At 42.4% G+C, this 25,430-nt stretch overlaps 1 long non-coding RNA gene across 1 annotated transcript in view; it reads right to left on the bottom strand.

Moving 5' to 3' along the window:
- Positions 1-25,160, bottom strand: part of LOC112624207 — a 33,036-nt gene extending 7,876 nt beyond the window's left edge. The window contains exons 1-2 of the long non-coding RNA XR_003119364.1: positions 23,644-25,160; positions 100-260 (exon numbers count right to left, since the gene is read on the bottom strand). This is a non-coding gene — a long non-coding RNA (uncharacterized LOC112624207). The remainder of the gene's footprint in view (positions 1-99; positions 261-23,643) is intronic.
- Positions 25,161-25,430: the final 270 nt, after the last annotated feature.

Below are 25,430 nucleotides of genomic sequence, written 5' to 3'. Positions count from 1 at the left end.
TTTTTTTTTTTTTTTTTTTTTTTTTTCTTGAGACAGAGTTTTACTCTGTTGCCCAGGCTGGAGTGCAGTGGCATGATCTTGGCTCACTGCAACCTCCACTTCCCGGGTTCACGCCATTCTCCTGCCTCAGCCTCCCGAGTAGCTGGGACTACAGGCGCCCGCCACCTCGCCTGGCTAGTTTTTTGTATTTTTTGGTAGAGACGGGGTTTCACCGTGTTAGCCAGGATGGTCTCGATTTCCTGACCTCATGATCCGCCTGCCTCGGCCTCCCAAAGTGCTGGGATTACGGGCTTGAGCCACCGCACCCGGCCTAAAATACATTTAAAATAAGAATTTACAATAGCCACGGAAAGAAAATTAAGGAATTTATGAATAACTCTCACAAATCCCTTAGAGATAAAAACTATAAAAACTGATTCAAAAAACATAAAAGAAGACCTAAGTAAATAAGAGATTTATAATATTTGTAGAACGGAAGGTATAATACTGTAAAGATTTCAGATTTCTCCACATTTAATCTGTATGAAACTCCAATTCCAATCAAAATTCCTACAGGCTTTTTACGGACATTGGTAACCTGATCCTAAAATTTAAACGAATAAACAAATTTCCATGAATAGCTAAGATACTTTGGAAGAACAAAAAGTGTGGAAAATTGCTATCATAGATATGAAAACTTATAAAGCTACAGTTATACAAGCATGTGGTGCTGGCACAGAAGAGATCAGTGGAACAGAATAGAAAGCTTGAGTACAGATAACACAAACATGGAAACTTGATTATGTGGCTGTTGTAACAAGGAAGACAGATCAGTGGGCAAAAGGGTATTTCATCAATGGTACAATTGGTTTTTCAATGGGATAACTGTTTTTTCATGTGGGAAAAAGTGAAAATTGAATCTCTATATCATAACAAACACAAAATCGGTTCCTGATACATTAGAGACCAAACTGTGAAAAGTAAAACTTAAAAAAAATTAGAAGAGAATATAAGAAAGTATCTTAATAATTTAGAATAGAAAAAATGTAAATTAGATACAAAATAAGATATGTAAATAAGATACAAAAACCACACATCAAAAACACAAGAAAAAAAATCATGAATTGATTATAGTATAAAATTTTTCTTCGAGGAGGCGCAATGGCTCACTCCTGTAATCCTAGCACTTTGGGAGGCCAAGGTGGGTGGATCACGAGGTCAGGAGATCGAGATCATCCTGGCTAACAAGGTGAAACCCCGTTTCTACTAATAAAATACAAAAAAATTAGCGGGGCGTGGTGGTGGGCGCCTGTAGTCCCAGCTACTCGGGAGGCTGAGGCAGGAGAATGGCGTGAACCCGGGAGGCGGAGCTTGCAGTGAGCCGAGATCGCGCCACTGCACTCCAGCCTGGCGACAGAGCCAGACTCCTTCTCAAAAAAAATTTTTTTTTCTTCAAGATACCAAGAAGAAAAAAGTAAAAAGAAAGATAGAAACTGAAAGAATATATTTGAAACACAAATGTATCTGACAAAGGATTAATAATAATAAACTCTTTTGAATAAACCTAAAAAAGACAAAATCTACATATCAAACAGACAAAAGGGCCGGGTGCGGTGGCTCATGCCTGTAATCCGAGCACTTTGGGAGGCCGAGGTGGGCAGATTGCCTGAGGCAGGCAGTTCGAGACCAGCCTGGCCAACATGGCAAAATCTTGTCTCTACAAAAAATACAAAAAAATTAGCTGAATGTGGTGGCACCTGCCTGTAATCCCAGATACTTGGGAGGCTGAAGCAGGAGAATAGCTTGAACCCGGGAGGTGGAGGTCTCAGTGAGCGGAGGTCTCAGTGAGCCGAAATCGCATCACTGCACTCAGCCTGGGTGACAGAGTGAGACTCTTTCTCAAGAAAATAAAATAAAATAAAATAAAATAAAATAAAATAAAATAAAATAAAATGGACGAAAGACTTGAAGAGGCATTTCAGAAGAAGAAATGTATATGGCCAGTAAACATACGAAAAGATACTCAACCTCAATAGTAACCAAGGAAATACAATTTAAAACCATGTTGGTGAATTGACTGTACGAATGGTCCCAACTTTTCATACCTCCCTGTGCCTAAACTCTGGTAGTTCCTTCCTTCACCAACTCTAGACTTGACCAAATCCAACATGACAATAGCAAACTTATTGCAAGCAGAGCTTGTACAAGTACTTTATGTGTTTCTGCTCTTTCTTTTGCTCTTCTGCCTTACAATGAGAACAAACCTGTACTGTCTGTCCTACTGGAGAATGAGAGACCCATGGAACAGAGCTCAAACATGAGGCCATCCTAGACCAGCCAGCCCATTGCTAACCCATTGCTAACAGCTCTCTGTAAGCCATGAGCGGCTCAGGTGAGATCAGCAGAGCCTGGCCCAGATGAGCAGAGCCTGGCCCAGATGAGCAGAACCATGCATTACACCCCAGGCTAATGAGGAATATTAAATGGTTGTTTAAGCCACTAAGTTGTGGGGTAGTTAATATGTAACAGTGACTAACTGATACAGATACTATTTTACACCCACTAGACTGGCAAAATTAAGAAGTCTGACAATGCCAAGAGTCAGTGAAGACATAAAGCAAAGGAAACTCCTAATACACTAGTAGTGCAAACTGACACAACCACTTAGGAAAATAATTTACCATTCACTACCTTGTAAGATCAAAATGCCTCATGGCCTAGCAGTTTTATTTCTCTCTCTGTGTGTGGGCACATGTGTATCTTTAAAAATGCATATTCCATATATTATATATATATGTATGTATGTATATATGAACGCAGTCCTGCTGGACTCCTATTGACTTCAGTAGGGATGGCACCAGTTTTAAGAGGCTGAGGAAGAGACGCAGAGCCAGTGAACAAGACATAGAGTTTTACGAGACTGACACACTGCCTACTGTGCTAATGAAGCATCTAGACATAGGGTTTTATTAGGGGGAACTTAATATATACGGATGGTCCAGGGGCAGTGTGCTAGACAGAACTGCAACCACTCGTAAAAGCATGCAGTTTATAAAGCACCTTAGCATCCTCCCTGCCAGCAACCTCCACGTGGTGACCCCCACTTCTTCAGCTAAATTATCACTGTCAGGCACATCTGCCATATGGGGTGTGCTTAAGTTATTGCTGTCAGGTGTACCTCCCATACAACTGTTCGTAACAACACTGTTTATAAAAGCAAAAAATGCACACAATCCATGTGTCTCATATCATGAAGGACAAATCATCTGTAGTAGTTGCATAAAATGGAAGAGTGAAGGTGAATAAACAAAAGAAAAATGTTTCAACGTGGATTAATCTTACAAACAGAATGTTGAGTGAAAAAGCAAGTGGCAGAAGAATACAAGCAGTAGGATGCTATCTACATAAAGTTCAAAAGGTACAAAATGTATCATTTACAAATACATGCAAATGTAGTAAAATTATAACAAAAATAGTATCACTAAATTCAGTGTGGTGGATACATTGGGAGAAGATAGAGAGACTCCAAAAGTTTTGGTGGGCTGGATGCAGTGGCTCATGCCTGTAATCCCAGCACTTTGGGAGGCTAAGTCAGGAGGAGTGCTTGAGGCCAGCAGTTTGAGGCCAGCCTGGCCAACATAGTGAGACCTTGTCTCTATTTTTTTTTTAAAAGTTTTGGAAACATTCTGCTTCTTCAGCTGGGTTAGTAGGTACATGTATATTCATTTTATTATTCTTAATCTTTCATATGCTACATATCCATTCCAAAGAATCTGTTTATCTGTCTGAAGATGTATGCTTTTGAAATATTTTTTAAAAGCAAAAAGAGAGAGAGAGATGGAAGCATATCTCTGTTACTGTGTCCTCATCATTGCTGTCAAGTATATAGGGCAGACTCCTGAGGATCTTGCTAACTCTCTATTTCTTTGATATTCTCACCGGAGAACAATCATAGGCACGTGCTTTGTGTCCTGCTGGGGTTCTTTTCCCCTCAAAATCAAGTTTCTAAAATCGTTTTAAGCACATGACCTTTTATTGTGACTCTGTATGATGCTTTCTGAGCACATGAGTAGTGTGCTGCTTCCTGTACTGACACCGATGTGGAAAAATGGGTAATCATTTACTAGCCGGGAGGATGAATGTAGAGAGACAATGTGTATCACACACAGGAGAGCTACAACTCTCCCAAGTGTTCAGGTTACTTCCTGAGGTAGGAGAGTCCAGCTTTTTCAGAGGTTAGGGTTGCTTTTTTTTTTTTTTTTTTTGAGATGGAGTCTCACTCTGTCGCCAAGGCTGGAGTGCAGTGGTGCAATTTCGGCTCACTGCAAGCTCTGCCTCCCGGGTTCACTCCAATCTCCTGCCTCAGCCTCCCGAGTAGCTGGGACTACCACCACCACGCCCGGCTAGTTTTTTGTATTTTTAGTAGAGACAGGGTTTTACCTTGTTAGCCAGGATGGTCTCGATCTCCTGACCTCATGATCTGCCTGCCTCGGCCTCCCAAAGTGCTGGGATTACAGGTGTGAGCCACTGCGCCCGGCCAGGTTAGAGTTGCTTTTAACTTGCAATCTATCGATTGGTAGCTATCCTAAGCCTTGGACTCTACTGGATAATTAGAGTACAAGCGCATATAAGTACATATCCAAGCTAATTGAAAACATAGGTCTGCACAGAAACTTATACACAAATGTTCATAGCAACATTATTCATAATAGCTAAAATATGGAAACAACATAAATGTTCATCAACTGATGAACAGACACACAAAATATGATATGTCTGTTCAGTCATAAAAAGAAACAAAGTACTGATACATGCTGCAGCATGGAAGAACCTTGAAAACATTGGCTTCAGAAGCCAGACCAAAAGGCCACACATTGTTTGATTCCGTCTATATGAAGTGAATGTCCAGAATAGGCAAACCAATAGTAATAGAAAGTTGATTAGTGATTTCCAGGTGCTGAGGGGTGGGTGATAATGGGAATAAATGCTAATGAATGCAGACTTTCTTTTTGGGGTGATGCAAAAGTTCTGGAATCAGATAGTAGTGAGGGTTGCACAGTTTTGTGAATATGCTAAAAACCACTGAATTGTATACTTTAAAGATTTATGGTTTGTGAATTATACTTAAAAGAAAAAGCTAATCTATTCAGTTAAAAGATAAGATAGTGGTTATTGATGATGGTGGAGCTGGGTGACTGGAAGAAAGAAGGAAAGGACTTTGGGGTGCTAGACATGTTCTATTTCTTGAGCTGGGTGTTAGTTACATAGCTGTGTTCATTTTGAGTTTGAGCCGTGTACATAAGCATGCACTTTTGGATATACATATTGTCATGGGTTCAACTGTGTTGCTCAAAAAGAAATGTTCAAGTCCTAACCCCTAGAGCCTTAGAATGTGACCTTGTTTAGAAACGAGATCATTGGAGATATAATTAATTAAGATTAGATCACACTGGAGTAGGGTGGACCCTAAATTCAATTTGATCTGTTATCTTTATAAAAAGAGAAGAGGAGACACTGACACACAAGGAATACAGTCACATGAAGATGGAGGCAGCGTGGAGTTACACCACCCCAAGCCAAGGAACACCTGAGGCTGCCAGAACCTGGAAGAGGCAAGGAAGATTCTCCTAGAGGATTCAGAGGGAGCATGACCCTGCCAAGACCTTGATTTTAGATTTCTATCCTCCAGAACTCTGATATAATAAATTTCTTTTGTTTTAAGCTACCCAGTTTGTGTGTGTGTGTGTGTGTGTGTGTGTTTTTGTTATAGCAACTCTAAGAAACTAAAACTGATTTTGGGCAGGGCATGGTGCCTCATGCCTGTAATCCCAGCACTTTGGGAGGCCAAGGCTGACAGATCACCTGAGGCAGGAGTTCGAGACCAGCCTAGCCAACATGGTGAAACCTCATCTCTACTAAAAAAAATACAAAAATTAGCTGGGCATGGTGGCGGGCACCAATAATCCCAGCTACTCGGGAGGCTGCGGCACGAGAATCACTTGAACCCAGGAGGTGGAGGTTGCAGTGAGCTATGATCGCACCATTGCACTCTAGCTTGAGTGACAAGAGCGAAACTCCATCTCAAAAAATAAAATAAAACAGATTTTGGTACTGGCAACTGGAGTGCTTCTGTAACAAATACGTAAAAATCTGGAAGTGGCTTTAGAATTGGGTAATTGGTAGAGATCTCAAGAATTTTGAAATCCTTCATGAAAAGGAAACCTACATCCCCTTGAAGAAATGGTGGGTGGAAATATGAATGTTAAATATGCTTCTGGTAAGACCTTAGAAGGAAATGAACATGTTATTAGATACTGGAGGAAAGGTGATCCTTCTTATAAAGTAGCCGAAAATCCATCTGAATTGGTTCTGCAGTTGAGTGGAAGGCAGAACTTGTAGGGATGAATTTAGCTGAGAAGAGCTTAGGCTAAGGATATAGAGATGAGTGTTCAAAGCCTGCGTAGAGAAGAAAAATAAGGGGGCAACTGTCATGTAATGAAAAGAGTACCGGACTTGCAGTCAAAAGAACTGGGTTCAGGCCGGGTGTGGTGGCTCATGCCCATAATCCCAGCGTTTTGGGAAGCCGAGGCAGGTGGATCAGTTGAGGTCAGGAGTTTGAGACCAGCCTGGCCAACATAGTGAAACCCTGTCTCTACTAAAAATACAAAAATCAGCCGGGTGTGGTGGCATGCGCCTATAATCCTAGCTACTTGAGAGGCTGAGGCAGGAAAATCGCTTGAACCCAGGAGGCAGAAGTTGCAGTGAGCCAAGAATCACCCTGAGCAAATGTATCGTTTCTGATCCTTACTTTCCCCGACCACAATGAGTATGAAAACTTTCCTTGCCTTACCTTCCTTGCCCACAGCTGCAGGTCTGTGTGAGAGAGGAGAGCATTAGTCAGGGGAAGTGACCTTTCTTCAGGGAGCTGGAAGATGGGTAAATGACATCCTGTTGAAGACAAGGGAGGCAGGAGGCCGGGAGCGCCTTCCAAATGGGAGAATGTAGGATGCTTCTGTGGCTTTTGCTGATGTTGGCTGACTCAGCAGTGAAGGAGTTGGTGATGGGATCTGAACTAAATGTGAGTTAGGTAAGATCACAGCTCAGAGACAGTTTTTTTCCTGAAAATGCACAACTTGTGAGTTTCTTCCCAAACATGAACCAAAATCCCATTTAACTACTTGATAGATGTGAACTAAGAACCACAAAGTAGGCTGCTTTTGTACTTCCGCCCTCCACCTGCCCCCCAGAATGTGGAACACTTAGGAATATTCTGGGGTAATGACTCTTTCAAATCTCTCTGGTGTTCTGAGTGCCATATTTTCATTATGCCTGAAACTACTTCACAAAATCTGAATAACGTAATTAGTCTTTGTCAAACATAATTTCTTAAGAGTCTTTAGATCCTTTGTGGTAATTAAAATCACTGCAACTTCTGAAAATGTATAAGATGTCTAGGTTGTTGGATACCATTTGTATACTGCCATTCAACAAAGCCTATCATTAAGCTAAATAATAGGTAGGGGCTATAGCTAAAAAATTTTAAAAAATAAAAAATTAAAGTTGCAATTGCCATTATTAGAGAGAGTATAGATTTTGCACTTAAAGCAAAAATGCTTTTAAAAATATTACTTGGTAAACCCCAGGTACAACCAAATATATTCTTTTTTCTTTCTTTCTTTTTTTTTTTGGACCCCGGGTATCAATCCATCACCCAGGCTGGAGTACAGAGGTGCTATCTCGGCTTACTGCAGTTTCAATTTACCAGGCTCAAGCAATCCTCCCACCTCAGCCTCCTGAGTAGCTGGGACTACAGGTGCTCAACACCACATCTGGCCAACTTTTTGTATTTTTATAGAGACGGGGTTTCACCATGTTGCCCAGGTTGGTCTCGAACTCCTGGGCTCAAGTGATCTGCCTGCCTCGGCCTCCTAACATGCTGGGATTACAGGCCTGAGCCATAGTGCCCAGCCTCAGATACATTCTGCTCTTTTCCATTGTGCTGTCCCGTATGGCAGCCACTAGCCACATGTAGTTATTTACATTTAGATTTATATTAATTAAAACTAAACAAAATGTAGCATTCAGTTCCTCATTCTCATGAGTCACATTTCAAATGTTCAATCGCCACACATGGCTGGTGGCTACACATTAGTGCAGATAAGGAACATTTTATCGTCACAAAAAGTTCTTAAGCACAGAACAGCTTTAAAGGTCGAGCTAGTAGAAAGAGCTAGGACGCATCCTCGTTTAAGTTTTGATTGAAATGGGTTTTCCTTTATTCCCATTTCTGTCTAGGGGAGCACTAAGAGTATTTAAAACGACTTCTAGAAATACGTCTCTTAAAATGTAGGTATGCAGTTAATGAACAAGGCTGTTTCTCTTGGCATTAGTATTAGACTTAATATTGATGTCCGCTCTAAAAGAATGGTTCATGTTTTACAGTCATTAAAGTCATGTTTGTTTTTGGAGGCCATTTAATGACATAAGGAAGTGCTAATGCTATAATATTAGTTCAAAAAACCCACAGACACAATAGGATACCAAAATATACTCAACATGGTAATCTTTTAGCAATTAACTTGTGGTGATTTTTCTATTTTTCCATAATTTTTAAAATAACATATTATTTAGTTAACAGAGGAGAAATATTTTTTTAAATGTACATATTTGAGGTTTGGAGTAGATAGATAAGTAAAATCCAAAGCACAAAACAGATCCCTGGGGGGCTTCCTCTTCTGTTTTAATGGGTAACTGAAAGGTTGGTGGCATTAAAAGCACTTGGGACTGGGTGCAGTGGCGCACACCTGTAATCCCAGCACTTTGGGAGGCCAATGCGGGTGGATCACCTGAGGTCAGGAGTTCCAGATCAGCCTGACCAACATGGTGAAATCCCGTCTCTATGAAATACAAAAAATTAGCCGGGCATGGTGGCACATGCCTGCAATTGCAGCTACTTGGGAGGCTGAGGCAGAAGAATTGCTTGAACCCAGTTGCAGTGAGCCAAGATGGCACCATTGCACTCTAGCCTGGGCAACAAAAGCGAAACTCCGTCTCAAAAACAATAAAAATAAAAATAAATAAACAGCACTTGGTTGGCTAGCAGTTTCCATGAAGGACCTAATAAGTGTGATTCAGAAAATAAGTCTGTGGACTGGAGCTGTTGAAGAAGGTGATACTAAAGCCAATATGAATATACCAGGCCATCTGCAGACTGCAGTAAGGAACTAGGTTCAAACGCAGAGAAATCAACATGTCAGGGCATAAAAAGCAAGCTAGGTCAAAACCTCACAGCTGTATTGCATTAAAAAGCATCAAGTTATTTAAAAAGTCATTTTCTGTACTTAATTTTGATTATTTTAAAATTGCTATCTTAACTTTTTTACAGATGATTTTGGACAATCTGCTTTTTCACTTTTTCAAGCCTTTCCTTAACATTCAGACAGTACTTACCTATCATTGTGTAGATGAATCAGCCGAATTGAAATTACAGTAATTTTATAAATGAGCTCTAATCTCACACACTCTGCATTTTATTTTTTTATTAATTAATTAATTATTATTATTATACTTTAAGTTCTAGGGTACATGTGCACAACGTGCAGGTTTGTTACAGATGTATACATGTGCCATGTTGGTGAGCTGCACCCATTAACTGGTCATTTACATTAGGTATATCTCCTAATGCAATCCCTTCCCCCTCCCCTCACCCCACGACAGGCCCCAGTGTGTGACGTTCCCCTTCCTGTGTCCAAGTGTTCTCGTTGTTCAGTTCCCACTTATGAGTGAGAACATGCGGTGTTTGGTTTTCTGTCCTTGGGATAGTTTGCTAAGAATGATGGTTTCCAGCTTCATCCATGTCCCTACAAAGGACATGAACTCATCCTTTTTTATGGCTGCATAGTATTCCATGGTGTATATGTGCCACATTTTCTTAATCCAGTCTATCATTGATGGACACTTGGGTTGATTCCAAGTCTTTGCTATTGTGAATAATGCTGCAATAAACATATGTGTGCATGTGTCTTTATAGCAGCATGATTTACAACCCTTTGGGTATATTTACATATACCCAAAGGGCTGGGTCAAAAGGTATTTCTAGTTCTAGATCCTTGAGGAATCGCCACACTGTCTTCCATAATTGTTGAACTAGTTTACAGTCCCACCAACAGCGTAAAAGCGTTCCTCTCTCTCCACATCCTCTCCAGAACCTGTTGTTTCCTGACTTTTTAATGATCACCATTCTAACTGGTGTGAGATGATATCTCATTGTGGTTTTGATTTGCATTTATCTGATGGTCAGTGACATACTCTGCATTTTAGATATATTTTAATGTACATACACATATACAACTGGGTTTATATAAAGACAAATTAAATAGGTTCATGTATAAGTACTTAAATGTTAGCTATTGTAATATATCAAACTACACAATTTTGCTTAACCTTCTTTTCCATGACTATATTACATACATGGATGCTTTGTAGTTATCTACTGGGTCTCATAGTCAGTTGAGAATAATTTTAATTAAAGGTGAATTTAAAGGTTAAATTCCTAGTGAAAATTAGAATACTTAAGAGGAAGACTGACAGTCGATCAGTGAAGCACATTTCATCTGGCTGAGACCAGCAGCACTGACTTTTGGGCAGCAGAGCTGGAGAAGGCACAATTTTATACAGTGGAGGAGAAGTGTGGAGGGGTGAGGGATGGGGACACTTCTTGAGGGTAGGCAGAGAAAGGACTGGAAGAAAGTGAGTTAAACAATACGAAAAAGCACTAAAAGCAAATTTTATCCCTTTTGCAGTGTTGCCCAACACCCTGATGAAGGCAAACCCCTGTCACAATCCATAATCTTGCCTTGGAGCATCTGTTAGGCTGCTTGGAAAGTGCTATAGACCAGACAAAGGGCCCTTACCATCCATTGAGAGCCTGCCAAGTCATCTTTGGGTCATTAGATGATCAAATAAAGTTTTCATTTGAATCTCCCTGTGGAGACACTGTTTGATGCATTTCACAATATTCTGCATTTTCCCACAATTTAGGTACCAACTGCTTAAGAAAGGTCCAGGAAGAGATTTCCCCAAGTGGTGTTTTCATCTACTGTTTTGTTCCTTCATGGCCAGGACCAAACTCCTTATCACCTCTGACAGTCCTCAGCTACAGGAGCAAGAATTAAAACAAACTGCACTAAGTTTGCAGATGTCAATTTTGAATACACAGCTTTGCTGAGAAAATCAGAGTTTATCTTATCATTATGCTCCCAACTGAGAAATTAAGTTAAGGCTCATTAGAGAAAGAGGCACCATTTGTTTGTTCTTTACTGCCCTGAGACTTGCCATAATGATCTTGGCTTAGATTGCCACTTAAATTCACATGGCTCATCGCAGGACTGTTAAACTTATTCATATCACAGAGGAAGTCTAAGACACTATGTCAACACATTTACTGAGGCTGGTCTGAAGGTAGAGAGTTATCTCAGCTAGTCACAGTTGGTTACGATTGCACTCCTTGTTCTACTCTTTCCTCCCTTCTCACTACTGCACTTAACTAGTCTTACAAGAAAAAAAAAAAGAAAGAAAAAGTCCACACATTTATTGAGTGTGTAGTGAGTGCATAGCACTGTGTTCAATACCAGAAACACAGTAACATATATAAACAGCTTCAACATTTGTAGGCTTATGATGTTTCTCCAATCAATAGGCTGACATGATACTGGGACTTTTTATCCCCGGGGAGAAAGAGAAGAGAGGAGACACGGTCTGGTCAGTGCACCTGTTCTGTATCTTGGTCCCTGCAGTAGTGATGATGACTGGACCTTTTGAAAGTTGGGGATGCTTTTCCAGGACTCCTGAGATCCGTGGCTGGTCTAGACTCTAAGCATCACACTGGTGTTGCTCAAAGGTTATATTAATATATAGCTGTGAATTCATGCATACGTGCCCAGACTTTACTTCTAATGTAGGGCCCATAGGGCTGGGTTCAAGAGGTTTGCAGTCTTATGCCCTCTTCAGTGACCCTTCGAGAACTAGCTTTCTTTTACTAACCCTCCAAACACCATTGTGTGGAGGCTGAGTTACCCTGCTGCACTGGTTCTGTATTGCTGCTGTAACAAATTACCACAATATAGCATCTTAACACAAATGTATGATCTTACAGTTCTGTAGGATAGAAGCCTAAAACGAGTCTCCCTGGGCTAAAATCAAAGCATTGCCAGGGTACTCTCCTGTCTGGAGGCTCTAGGAGAAAATCCAATTTTTTGTCCTTACAGTTTGCAGAGACTTTCTGTCTTCCCGGACTCATGGTCCCTTCCCTTCATCTTCGAAGTCAGCAGCGTAACATCTCTGTGTCTTTCTTTCATATCCACATGCTCCTTTGACTGACTTTACTGTTGTACCTCCCTCTTTTCTTTTCTTTTTTTTTTTTTGAGACAGAGTCTCACTCTTTCACTCAGGCTAACACATTCACAGGTTCCAGAGATTAGAACATGGGCATCTTTGGGGCCACTATGCTGCCTACCACGCCAACCCACACGTTTTTCTCCCTCACGGTCATCTCCTCTCCAAAGCCCGTTCCAGAGATTTTTGGAGCAAAGAATGTTTCCTGTGGTGCAAGCATGGAAGGGCTTATCTTTGAGGTGGCCCGAAGGGGCAAGCAGTCCTTGGGGGAAAGAAGCTGGAGGTAGCACTGGGTGTCCACAGCCTGTAGAAGATGTGAAGAGTCAGTCAGAGCAGATGTTCCTTCTCTTGTTTGTTTGTTTTGAGACAGAGTCTTGCTCCGTCGCCTGTGCTGGAGGCAAGAGGCGTGATCTCAGCTTACTGCAACCTCCGCCTCCCGGGTTCAAGCGATTCTTCTGCCTCAGCCTCCCGAGTAGCTGGGACTACAGGTACGCCACCGCGCCCGCCTAGTTTTTGTATTTTTAATAGAGATGGGGTTTCACCATATTGGCCAGGCTGGTCTCCAACTCCTGACCTTGTGATCCACCCATCTCAGCCTCCCAAAGTGCTGAGATTATAGGCGTGAGCCACCATGCCCAGCCTGTTCCTTCTCTTAAAAGAGAATAGAGGGAGGTAGATTTCCAGGGATAGAGGGGCAGTGGGCGGGGGGAGGGGAGGGCAGGGAAGATCTAGAGATGTCTCCAAAAAACCATGAGAATTCTCAGGAGAAAAAAGTCTGCTTTTGGCTTGGCGCAATGCTTCGTGCCTGTAACTTGGGAGGCCAAGGTGGGAGGATCATTTGAGGTCAGGAGTTCGAGGCCAGCCTGGCCAACATGGTGAAAACCTATCTCTACTAAAAAATACAAAAAATAGCCAGGTGTGGTGGCAGGCACCTGTAATCCCAGCTGCTTGGGAGGCTGAGGCATGAGAATCACTTGAACCCGGCAGGTGGGGGCTGCAGTGAGTCAAGATTGCGCCATTGCACTCCGGCCTGGGCAACAGAGTGAGACTCTGTCTCAGAAAAAAAATAAAAAAATAAAAGTCTGCTTTTAACACATTCCAATACCATTTAGCTCTGATGAGGGTACCAAAGTAGAACTTTCTTGCTCTTTTTCTTTATCTTTCTCCCACAACCCAAGCCTGTGGAGGTAAAACAAACAAACAATATCAAAACCAAAACTGGTTAGCAAGATGGGGAATGAGGAGAAGAAAAACTTGGCAGAAAAGGAGAAAAAAAGGCCGATTTCTTCAGGATAAAGACGGTGAGAAGATTTATAGATTCGTCAGGGTGTGCCTGGTGGATTGACACCTGTGTGTTGGGGCGGACGGAGTAGGATTGGGTAGAAGAGACAGTGAACTGGAATGCAGTTGTAACAGAGGCCTCAGCCTTTCCCATGAGAGAGTTCTGCAGCGGGGTGGCCCTTCTTAAGTTGTCTGACCTTAAGAGGGTGCTCGACACTTCCTCACCCCCATTAACCGGTCATTGGATGAGGGCTGTCCCTAGGGAAGAGGCATGACCTCGGCTGAGGCATTTTCTTTTACTAAGGACAATTTCCAGAGGGCCACTCAACTGAGAACCATCAGGGCCAATCTCAGCAGCTGAGGGATGACTGGGACATCCCTGTGGGCTGTGCACAACGGCATCCACTACACCTTGTGCTGGGACACAAGCAGCGGGGAGAGAGAGAGAGAGTTTTAAAGTATTGCAGGGAACTTGGTTTTCAATTAGCGTCCAGAGTAGTTTTATTACCTTAAAGATTTATTACCAGGAAAATTAAGGGATTTGCTCTAAACTTCATCTATGAGCAAGGAAAGAAATATCCCCACTGAATAAATATATAGGTCTGTGTTGCTAAATAGCTAGCTAGATAAAGTTACTTACATTCCTTAAGCCTTGGTTATAATTGCAGCAGTTTCCAGAAAAGCAGCATCTGGGAAGGTTACCTTTGCATAAGAAAATTCTACAAGGGGTGTGATTATGCAAAGGGAGGCCTAGACCAGTGGTTCTAAACATGTGTGTGTGTGTGTGTGTGTGTGTGTGTGTGTGTGTATGCATGTGCCTCGGATCCCTTTGGCAGTCAGTATAGCCTATGGAATCTCATCTCTGAATCATGTTTTCCTATGCATAAAATAAAATACGTAGTATTACAAAGAAAACCAATTCTATTTAAATAATGTCAGCTGAGTACAGTGGCTCATGCATCTAATCTCAGCACTTTGGGAGGCTAAGGCGGGCACATTGCTTGAGCCCAGGAGTTCAAGATCAGCCTAGGTAATAAAATGAGACCCTGTATCTAAAACAAAAACAAAAACAAACAAACAAACAAAATAGCTGGGTGTGGTGGTGCGTACCTATAGTCCTAGCTACATATGTTAGTGTCATCGATACTGCTAATGTTACTGAGGTTGTTGCCTACATTCATATTAAAGGAAACACCAAACTTCATGTTGAAGTTATTGAAAATAAACGGGTGATTTTTTTTTTCTACTCAAGTCTACAACCCCCCAAATTCAATTTGCAAACTCCCTGGAGTCCATGGACTCCAGGTTAAAACTTTTGCAATCTGGAATAGGCTCAGCTGATCTTCTACAACATAATAAAGTAATAACAATTTTCAGGGTCATTTTTGGGGAAGGTGGGCTGATGGTGAGACGTGTTGAAAGTCTTAGAATTCTAAGAGAGAGAGAGAAAGAGAAAGGGGAGGAGAGAAAGAGAGAGAGAGAGAAGCAGGGCTACAGTAAACAGATAAGTTAAGACCAGGGATCTATAGATGATATTGGCCAAATCATCAGGAAAAGTCTGTTACACACAGCTCCTTTTTGTCAGTATGTTGTAAGGGGGAAAGAAAGGGGCAACTGTACATGTTTGGGGAGGGGCAACAAAGAGAAGTGCACCCACCCATGTGAGGCCAGAGTGGCTACCCGAGAACTACATCCAGAGGGCAGTCAGGAGCCAGTTGACTATGAATAAACAGCTGGCAGTGTGGGCTGAGTCATGGTGGCCAAAAGACCAACCTTCTTCAACCCAAATATGTTAGAGGCATGTGTCTGTTGCCTGAAAGGGAGAAGCTGGATCCTGCATGGACAGGAGCTACTCAGAGGCTAGACGCTGAGGTTACCTCTAGCTAAACAGGTGAATGTGATCCTGTAGGCAACCAAGGGCTAGGGCCAGGGAGGACGTAGCAAAGGAGTGTCTACTGTAAGTAAGATCATAGAAGGAGCATTCTGCCACGGTTGTGGGATAAGATGGGACAGTCACAAGTAGAGACATAGTATGGTAAAAAGAATGATAAATATCTCATGAGTAATTTTAATATTTTGATTACATGTTGACATGGTTTGGCTGTGCCCCCACCCAAATCTCAGCTGGAATTATATCACCCAGAATTCCCACGTGTTGTGGGAGGGATCCAGGGGGTGGTAATTGAATCATGGGGACTGGTCTTTCCCGTGCTGGGCTCATGATAGTGAATAAGTCTCATGAGATCTGATGGGTTTATCAGGGGTTTCCGCTTTTGCTGCTTCTTTATTCTCTCTTGCTGCTGCCATGTAAGAAGTGCTTTTTGCCCTCCACCATGGTTGTGAGACCTTCCCCAGCCACGTGGAACTCTAAGTCCAATTAAACCTTTTTCTTTTGTAAATTGCCCTGTCTTGGGTATGTCTTTGTCAGCAGCATGCAAATGGACTAATACACAGATTGAAATGATATTTTGGATATATAGGATTAAATGAAATCTATTATTATAACTAATTTCACCTGTTCTTATTTTTTAATGTGGTCACCAGAAAATTCAGAACTACTTATATGGTAGGCATTATATTCCTATTTGTAGAAATAACATGTAGTTATTTCACCTAGACATGACTCATGTCATTAACTCACGTAACTCCTATAGTTATAATCTGGCTTAGACTATACAAACACTTTGTAAGATTCTGTAATCTTCTGCATGTTCCCTCTTTCCTTATTTTCTCTCTGTTTTCGGGAAATCCTTTAATAGAAAAAGGGCCCATATGTTGTCTTCCTAGTGTCATAGAAGTGGGAACTGTGGGGATGTAATGGTCCATGCTAAACCCAAGGTGGAATGAGAAGATTATCCCCTATAAAGGGACAGATTTTGTAGTAGCAGGAACTAAGAAGCTATCAAAATAGACTAACTTGTTGGCAATGCTGAAAGGAAGAAAAGGAGAATTTGTGTTGTTAACCTGTGCCTTGGCAACAGAATGGCTCATATGAGATTCTCAAGATTTCCAAAGACATTGGCAGCAAGGACTAGGTTGAGAAAGGGTCAGCTCTCTCATACCTTCCTTCCCACTATCTCTATCTCACACCTTATAGACTACCAGACCCTCCAAATTCTCTCAGTAAATCAGTCCTTTTGTGTCCTTACCAGCCTATCCTGAAGCTCATCACCTGAACCCCTTATCCTCCAAAACCGCAAAATTCCTTGAAAAGCCTCTAGAATATCAGGCTCCTTCCTGGAAAAACCCTAACCATAGATCTATTTCCTAAACTGCCTTCTCCATGTCTACCTCTGAGTTTCCAGGTATGCGAACAGAGCATCACTCAATCCTGCAGATTGGCCCATGAAAAATTCATGGGCTGTAGTCCCAGCTGTACCCTCCGCAATGCACAGCAGTGCACACGCTGGACAGCTCTCCCATTCCTTTCAGTAATCGTTCAAATCCTTACAACTCTCAGGGGCCCTGAGGATTGGCAAAAAGTGCCCCTTCCACCAGTTAGTTTATTATGGTATTATGGCTCAATCTGGACAGCTCTGACCTTGGGGTAGGGGGAAATGGGGGATTTCTAGGGTCCCCGTGGGAAGTTTCCTTGGCTGCACAGGCATTCTTACACACATTCTGTGCCTACATTGTAACAACCCGCCCCACTCCCCACTGTTTGGTTTCCACAGTGTCAGTAGCTTGTATATTCTGTGCTATCTGTACCCTCCTGCCACAGGGAAAGAGAAGCAAGATTGGAGTCTGGTAGATTAATGAGTCAGACCTCCGAGGGTGGGAGCAGTAACCTCAGGGGATGCTTGGAGCGTGATTCACACAGGACACAGCCATGCGTGGGTAGTCAGTGACAGTGTACAATGCAAACTCTTTTTCCAAGTATATACATGGTCTTATGTATATTGTGAGATTATATTCAGGAGGACTATATTTTCTGCTTTTCCGTGACTTGATCAGAAGGCCAGAATCTCTGGCGTTCACATTCTGGGATAAGTTAATATATGGTGCCCTTGTGCAGTACACAACCCAGACACGTTTACTGGGAGCCTTAACATAGTCTCCTCAAAACCCTTGCACCATTCCTGTATATTCCATTGTCAGAGGATGGCTGCCTTAGTCCATTTTCAGCTTCTATAACAGAATACCATAGACTGGGTGATTTCAAAATAGAAGTTTATTTGGCTCACAGTTCTGGAGACTGGGAAGTCCAACAGTATGGCGCCAGCATCTGGTGAGGGCCTTCATGTTGCATTATCCCATGGCGGAAGGCAGAAAGTAAGTAAGCACAGGAAACAGAGTGGAAATTGGGCAGAATTCATCCTTTTTATCTGGAACCCACTCCTGAGATAAAGGCCTTAACCTATTATTAAGGGCAGAGCCCTCACAACCTAATCACCTCTTAATGGTCCTACTTCTTAATACCATCACAATGGCAATTCAATTTTAACATAAATTTTGGGCTGGGACATTCAAATCATAGCAATGGCTTTGCCGCTATTAATGTGAACTTTCTCAACTTTGTGTTTCTCACCTGCAAATCTATACACCTCGGTGCCCTTCTCTTGCCTCTCGCTTCCATTTCAGAGCATCAAATGTTTGTCTTTGTGAGGTCAACAACTCCTATGCTCTTGATGCTATCATCGAGTTCCTCTGGATCTTCCTATAGTAGTTATTCTCCTTGCTCTGATTTCCTCACCTGTTTCTCTCCATGTGCCTTCCAGTTGTCCCAGAAAATTGATTTCAATCCACAAAAACCTTCTCTTGACTGCCAAGTCCTTACAGCTTTTTTTTGTTCTCTTTCAGCCAAGTTTCTGAAAAGAGAATTCTCTCTTTTTTTCTCTTTTGTTTTCTTTTCTTTTCTTTTTTTTTTTTTTTTGAGAGAAGTGGAGTGCAGTGGCATGAGCATGGCTCACTGCAGCCTCGACCTCCCTGGGCTCAGGCAATCCTCCCACCTCAGCCTCCTGAGTAGCTGGGAATACAGGTGTACACCACAACAGCCAGCTAATTTTTGTACTTTTTGTAGAGATGGGGTTTCACCATGTTGCCCAGGCTGGTCTCAGACTCCTGGGCTCAAGTGATCCTCCCACCTTGGCCTTCCAGAGAGCTGGGATTACAGATGTGAGCCACTGTGGTTGGCCCAAGAAAACTCTCTATTACTATTTTCACTCTTCACCCACTACACTCTGGGCTCCATCTCTATCACTCAGCTTAATGTTCTTCCACAAGGGTCTTCAAGTACCTCCACATTGCCTGATTTGCTGGGTAACTTTTTGGTCCTTATTTTACTAAACTCCTCTATTGGGAAAACCCGCTCCCGATGTTTAACGTGGGTTCTTTTCTACTTCCTAAGTGTCTCAGCTGGGTTGAGAAATAAAAGGAAAGAGCACAAGAGAGAGAAATTTAAAGCTGGGTGTCCGAGGGAGACATCACACGTCGGCAGGATCCATGATGTTCCCTGAACCATAAAACCAGCAAGTTTTTATTAGCGATTTTCAAAAGGGGAGGGAGTGCACGAATAGGGTGTGGGTCACAGAGATCACATACTTCACAAGGTAATAAAATATCACAAAGCAAATGGAGGCAGGGCAAGATCACAGGACCACCGGATGGGGTGAAATTAAAATTGCTAGTGAAGTTTCAGGCACACATTGTCATGTCATTGATAACATCTTATCAGGAAACTGGGTTTGAGAGCAGACAACCTGTCTGACCAAAATTTATTAGGCAGGAATTTTCCTCCTCCTAATAAGCCTGGGAGCGCTACAGGAGACTGGGGCTTATTTCATCCCTTCGGCTTCCAACATAAAAGACGGCACGCCTTTAAAGGGGCCATCTATAGGCCTACCTTCAGGGTGCATTCTCTTTCTCAGGGATGTTCCTTGCTGAGAAAAATAATTCAGTGATATTTCTCCTATTTGCTTATGAAAGAGGAGAAACATAGCTCTGTTCTGTCCGGCTCAACAGTGGCCAGTTCAAAGTTACCTCTCTTGTTCCCTGAACATTGCTGTTATCCTGTTCTTTTTTTTAAGATGCCCAGATTTCATATTGTTCAAACACACATGCTCTACAAACAATTTGTGCAGCTGACACAATCACAGGGTCCTGAAGCAACATTCATTCTCCTCAGTTTACGAAGAAGATGATGGGATTAAGAGATTAAAGTAAAGACAGGCATAGGAAATCACAAGGATATTGATTGGGGAAGTGATAAGTGTCCATGAAATCTTCACAATTTATGTTCAGAGATTGCAGTAAATACAGGCATAAGAAATTATAAAAGTATTAATTTGGAGAACTAATAAATGTCCATGAAATCTTCACAATTTATGTTCTTCTGCCACGGCTTCAGCTGGTCCCTCCGTTAGGGGTCCCTGACTTCCTGCAATACTCCTCAGTACATCTGACATTGATGATCACTTCTTTCCCCAGAAAACTCTTGATAGATTCTACTGGCTTCCATGATACTTTCCTATATAGAACCTATCAGTCAGTGGGAGGACCATGTCAAACATCCTTGTCTAGGATGAACAGTTACACTCAGAGTCCCTGGCTGGGCAGCCCCATGGTCTCCTAAGTTGAGGGAAACCGATCTATTGCCAGTTTGTGGAGGTCATGCTGAATAGGGTGTGGGTTAAGGCAGCCATGGGAAGTCTTGGCTTCAGGGTTTCAGGCCTGGCCTTCTTTATATCTGCAAGAGTGCTTTATCCTTATACTACATTTACTGTTAAAGTTTCTGTTGGTTGTGATGAAAAGGAAGCTTGTCTAAGATAAACACTATGCACTTTAGAGTTTATCCTCTGAAATGTACATTTGTGGGTTTCACTGGTCTCGAACCACACAGTTTCTTACTATAATTCTCGCTTGCTCTTTACTGAGAACAACTATATCAATGTTATATCCACCTGATTTTGAGGATCTGGTTGCAAATGGTCTGAATCACTTACCTGCAATTTTGGGGAGACCATGTGCCCATGAAACATAACTCAATGTGGTGATCTAGGTAACTGGACAGAGATTAGGAACACCATTGCTATTGATTAGATTCCTCTGAATTTTACTTTTTTGAAGCTTCCTTTTTTTTTTTTTTTAAGATAGGGTCTTGCTATGTTGTCCAGGCTGGTTTCAGACTCCTGGCCTTAAGATATCCTCCTGCCTTGGACTTCCAAAACGCTGGGATTACAGGAGTGAGCCACTGCACCCGGCTGAGGCTTCTTAATGTATGATGGAATATATCTAATTGAACAATGGCAATTATTCTCATCTTCCCTTAAAAAATCTACTTTGGTGATAAAATTATTTATTATAAAGTATGACAAATTCCTGAGCATTTGAATCTCTCCATTCTCCTTTTGTCGACTATTATGCTCAGCTGTGACCCACAGTTATTGCTGACCTATCCTCCTCTTTTCCTCATGCATCTGTATGACTGTGCAGTCTGTACCATGCACATTCTTTTACTGTACATACATTCATATACATTCCTCATTTCTCCATCAATCCCAGTCCTTCAAGACCCAGCTCAAGATGCACCTCTTCCCTGAAACCTTGGTCAAGAGCTTCTAGTTACAATTCTTTTGATCTTCTTGGGATTCCTCCAGCCCAGTGGTCATCAACTGGGAATGATTTTGTCCCCTAGAGTCATTTGGTAATATCTGGAGACATGTTTGGTTGTCACAGCTGGGGTGGGAGCTGCTGGCATTTAGTCAGTAAAGGTCAAAGATTGTAGCTACACATCTTACAGTGCACACAACAGTCCCCCACAACAAAGAATTATTGGACCAACAATGTCCATAGTGTTGAGAAACCCTGCAGTGTAGCCTGATTTACCACCCCCTATCATTTGATTGCTCATTATGGTATAGAATCTGAGGGCTGGATGGGAACCTTTAGAAATCATCCTATCAGCCGGGCGCGGTGGCTCAAGCATGTAATCCCAGCACTTTGGGAGGCCGAGACCGGCGGATCAGGAGGTCAGGAGATCGAGACCATCCTGGCTAACACGGTGAAACCCCGCCTCTACTAAAAAATACAAAAAACTAGCCGGGCAAGGTGGCGGGCGCCTGTAGTCCCAGCTACTCGGGAGGCTGAGGCAGGAGAATGGCGTGAACCCGGGAGGCGGAGCTTGCAGTGAGCTGAAATTCGGTCACTGCACTCCAGCCTGGGCGACAGAGCGCGACTCCGTCTCAAAAAAAAAAAAAAAAAAATCATCCTATCACCCTCGTATTTTACAGGTTGGAAGACCAACCCAAAGAAGCTGCGGAGAGTCACAGAGTAGAGTGAATCTTTGGCAGGGTTGTGTCCCTTGACCCCTGGGCCATTGGCCATTCCTGTTCACTTATGCAGCTGTTCCCTTCCTCCCAGGTAGGTTTAAAACTGTAAAAGCAAAGTTAGAATCTTTTTCTTCAGCTTGTAGTGACTCTCCCCTCCATCCCTTCACCCTCAGCCCAGTACCAGAAACACAGCATATATTTGTTGTCATATCAAAATAGTCCCAGATTGTATAAAATATTTTATCTCCTGCAGACATATTTTTAAAAAAGAAATGTAAGCCTATCTCCTGGATATAACCTCTTAAAAGGAGAGATGATTACATCTAAATCACAGAAGAAATCCTACAGAGACCTTCTGCGGAAGCGTGTTCAACATTAATTAGAGTAAACACCAGCCAAGTGAGGCTTATGTATTTAAATGATGGTGATGAAAATCACCAGCTAGCAGTTCAGAGGAAAACAGGAAAGGTTTCTACTAAGGCGAATGATTAACTGAATCCTTACAGAGAAACTGAAAAACAACAATGAAAATCAGAAAGGACATCACATTGTATATGTTTGTAAATTTGATCCTATACACTCTGACTTATAATCCATTCCCATCAATCAATAAATTATTCTCATTGAGGAAAAATATGTAAGCAAGTGTTGAAACGGAGTTCAAAAAGGCTAGGTTAAACATGCAATGAAGGAATATCAGAACAATACTTTAGATTGCGAAAGAGGAGCTGGTTGACTAGAGTTCTGCATTTCAGAGGCAGAATAGTGTAAGAGGAGGGTGCAAGTACGGGCCTGAGGGAGCTGATCCTGGATTTGCATCCTGGTGGTGCCAGGGAGAGGCCATGTGACTCAGGTAAATGCCCTAATCCCTCAGCTTTGAAGTGAAGATTGTTAACAATGATTCCCTAAATATAAAATCATTGTGAGGAATTGATCAAAGAATACAAAAAGAGTGCCCATCATAGGATTGGACTAAATCTAAGGGCTGAATGAGGATTATTGTTTTCAATTAATGACAGTTATTAAGAATTATTAAAACTTTACTTTTGTTTCTGAAAAAATGGAAATATAACTTAGTTTTAAAATTTCCATTTTATGTTCTCAGAAGAAATATGACATCCCCTTCATAATAGAGAATAAAAGTTCCATTACATTGGAGTTCTTACTTTTAAAATAAAACTGGATTTTTAGATATACATATGTAGAAGCTATTTAAATTGTATGAATAAATCTGTAGGGTTAAGGATATGGAAAATAAGCTGGATTTTCTTTCTTTCCTCTCTCCTTCCCCTCTTCACTTTCCTCCCTCCCTCCCCCTCTCTTCCTCCTACCCTTCCTTCATTCCTTTAACAAGACATACAAATGCATGTATATGGGGTATGTGAAAGTAAGACATTTATAGAGAGAGTGTCAACCAGGTGTTATGGAAAGTTTAGGAAGAGAAATTTCAGAGCCCTGGGTTTCAACCCTGGCTTATAGTAGATATAAGATGTCAGGCAGATCACTTAACTATCTCTCATCTGTAAAACAAAGGGCCTGGTAGATAATGGGTAAGGCTTAAGTACTAGATTGTATTTTTATATTTGAAGAGCCGTAATAGACATACAATTCAAATGTGTTGCTAAAAATGATCCCGTGTTTTTTTTTTTTTTTTTTTTGAGACGGAGTCTCATTCTGTCACAGCCAGGATGGTCTGGAACTCTTGACCTCGTGATCCACCCACTTCAGCCTCCCAAAGTGCTGGGATTACAGGCGTGAGCCACCGCGCCCAACCAAAAACGATCCCGTCTTTTTAATAGTAAGTTCAATCTGTGGGAAAAGAGTGAAACATGATTCAATTTTGAAATGACATTTTACATTTTGAATAGATTTCTTGATTCAAGCATTTTGTTACATTCTAACTTACAAAACCAGAGCTGGCTTTATAAGTGTGTGACCTGTGCAACTGTGTGTTTAGGAGGGCTCCACAATTGATTTAATGCTGTGTTGTTGCCATCTTGAAATTCTTAATGATTTTTGAACAAAAGGCCCTGCCTTTTCATTTTGCATTGTGCCCTGCAAATTTTGTAGCTCGTTCTGGCTACAACTTCTAATTTATAGTTTAATTTCTAGGTCCGGGATTCTCTCCTTTTTTAGTTAGAAATCCACATGGATTGCTTTCCTCTGCATCCATTCTCAGTGTTTATGTTGATATAAAACTAGCAAAGGCTGCCTGCTAAGCCTGCCAGACTGCAGGATGCGCAGCCAACTGAACTGAGCTCAGGACGCGCAGTGCGCCCCTTGGCTTCAAAGGTCAGGGGCTCCATCCTTCAGCCTCAGCCATCTGTACTGTAGTGGCCTGAGCTTCCGTCACCGGCAATTCCCACATCAACGCAATGTTTGTAATAATAGTCTCGCAGACTGCGTGGAGGGCTCGGTGAGAGAATAAATAGTTCTTTGAAAACTAGAGGCTATCAGTCACCTCAAGGATGAGACCCATCCTGTGAAAACCCACAGGCCCCATGCACCCCCTTTTCTTGCTGGTGTTGAGTATTTGCTCAAGTCCTGCCCTCATTTCCTTCAACCAAATGCTTGATGGCCCAGTAACAACAGTCCCTACAGGGCAGTAAAGAGGAACTATTCAGAGAGCGCCTCTGAGTCCTATCAATGCTTGTGAAGATGATTCAACTTCAAAAAACACTTCTGACCTCTTAGCGTGTGCTGTCTGTCCTCCATCCAGGCGCTGAGGGCACAGCAGCGAGCAAACACAATGACAATGAGATAATTACAATTTATCATGGTGGCCCATACATTGTGGGTTTACTCCCTGGTCTCTAATAGTCACCTCGCAGAGCTGATGTGAGGATGTGAGGAGATAATAAGTGCCTGGGCACCTAAAGATCTACTTTGCAGGAGTATGCGCAAGGTGCAATACAGGCACACGATTTTAAACAAAGGCGTTGCTCCTGAAAATACATAGAGGTATCTTCCCCATAGGAGCAGCTTAAATGCAAACAGAGGAAGAAATTTAAGTTATTTATCTTTTCTGCTAGTTTTCAAACAACAGAACGTGACGTCCAGCACAGCATTACTCCCTAGACCTGCAACCGAAGGGAATGCTAGCTGGATAGACATGCCAACAGCGAAAAAAGACTGGGCTCACTCCAGTGCTGGCCGCTTCTGGCTGTCCAGTGCTTCTCGGGGCGAGCTCCGTCTTTCTCTTCCCACGCCCGCCTAGTCCCAGCTCCGGAGGAAGGTTGCACCCGGGCGACCCTTCCCCAGCCCCGGGCTCCCGCGTAATCACCGCCGGGCTTGGAAAGGAAGCGGGCGTAGCAAGTAGAGGCAGGGCCGGGCCACGGTGGGCGGGGCACTAGGGCGGGGCTATAGCCTAACTGCACCGCCCAGGCTGCTGCTGGGTTTGGAAAGGAAGCGGGAGTGGTAGGGAGAGGAGGGGTCAGGCTGAGCTGTGGGCGGGGAAACGGGCGGGGCCATGGATGGAACACGTGCCTTCTTAGGTGGAGTCCGGGGCGC

Source organism: Theropithecus gelada, chromosome 5 (genome assembly GCF_003255815.1).
Source record: "Theropithecus gelada isolate Dixy chromosome 5, Tgel_1.0, whole genome shotgun sequence".
In the NCBI taxonomy this organism is placed as follows: Eukaryota; Metazoa; Chordata; class Mammalia; order Primates; family Cercopithecidae; genus Theropithecus; species Theropithecus gelada.
Note: the sequence above shows the minus strand (reverse complement) of the source record. Positions and strands in the feature narration are given on the sequence as shown.